The 1,420-nt window shown below is 46.7% G+C and overlaps 1 protein-coding gene across 1 annotated transcript in view; it reads right to left on the bottom strand.

The window, feature by feature from the left end:
* Positions 1–1,420, bottom strand: part of USP43 (ubiquitin specific peptidase 43) — a gene marked incomplete at its 5' end in the record, with an annotated part of 98,860 nt that overhangs the window by 24,036 nt on the left and 73,404 nt on the right. The window lies entirely within an intron of this gene.

Raw genomic sequence — 1,420 nt, 5'->3', positions numbered from 1 at the left:
TCTCTCTCTCTCTCTCTCACTCACTCCGGCAAGCACATGTGCATTAGAGGAAACAAACAAACAAAAACCAAAAAAGATAGAAAAGAAACAAGTGTGGGGAGCCGCATGTAGGCACAGGAAACAAAGCATGTTAAGTGAGTATTACCACGCTGTCCGTGAAATGACTCGCCTCCAACTCTGGCTTCCTAAACACGTCTTTGGTGTTTTTTTTCCGAAGGCAAAGGACTTCATTACTCAGGACAACACAGCCAGGGGAACGGCCTTCTATCCCCGGTTCCAGTGGCCCCAGTTTCTACGGGTGACCGTGTAATAAGCTGGATTCAAGGCATGTGCCCTAGTTCAGGGCAGCCTAGACATTGATGATGGCCTTGAGGACACTGGCCCTTTTCTCTAGAGGGAGACATTGTCTTTGTTATACAGGACAATAAGAAAAACTGCCCTTCTCTAATGCGGTAAGCATTTTTATTCTTTCCATGTCTGCCTTCCGTAAGTGGGAGCCGAACTTGCACTAGGTTTGGTTCAGACCTGCTGAGGAATCTTGGGGGTTTTATTTTATTTTATTTTAAAAACTCTTTAAATGTTTTAATTTTTTATACTTAGTTTAATTTTATTTTTTCTATTTTGCTATAGGACACATGCACTGCCCAGAGAGTGATGATGAGAGAGGGAAAGTGACTAAGGGATCGTCACCACTTTCTCTGGATCTCTCCCTCCTTTTGGGCTTTCGGGTACGCATGCATACATGCACCCAGAGTGTTTTTCAAGCCACCAGGTCCGGGACTCAAACCATGCAGTTGTCCATGTGGGATCTGGCCACTAACCATTATGCCACCAGCTGGCCCACTGATTGTTTTTGAAGACAAGGTCTTGCTACATCAAGATCCTCCTGCCTCAGTCTCCCTGCTGGGACTGCAGGTGTGTACCACCACACCTAGCTCCTTTGTAGACAGGGTCTCACTGTGCTGCCTAAGCCAGCCTCGAGCTCAGGACCCTCTGGCCTCAGCCTCCCAAGTCACTGGATTGCAGTCACAGTACCTGGACTTCAGGTTGGACCAGGAATCGAACCTAGGTCCCCATGGGGTCCCAGCCGACATAGAACAGTGTCTTAGCAGCACACATGCAACTGAGGCTGGGCAGAGGTATCTTGATTTAATTTGCATTTCCCTCCCAACAATGGTCGGGAGGAAATCTGATTTTTTTTAAATGTTCTGATTCCAAAGATCAGGCTGGCTGGTCCAGAGAGCAAACAAGTCCCATAAAGGGTCAGCTTTGCGCTTTTTTCATCTGGACCTCCAAGCAAGTTTGAAGCTAGTAAGTGAATTGCCAGTAAAGGTGCAGTTAGTTAGCTGTAATTCTCAGCAAGGCCTTGCATCCCCTATAACTGCCTGTACTTTCCTTTTTTCAGGAGAGGTTTTCACTA

This window comes from Tupaia chinensis, unplaced genomic scaffold, assembly GCF_000334495.1.
Source record: "Tupaia chinensis unplaced genomic scaffold, TupChi_1.0 Scaffold000493_1, whole genome shotgun sequence".
Taxonomy (NCBI): domain Eukaryota; kingdom Metazoa; phylum Chordata; class Mammalia; order Scandentia; family Tupaiidae; genus Tupaia; species Tupaia belangeri.
This window is presented reverse-complemented; position numbering and strand designations above follow the sequence as displayed.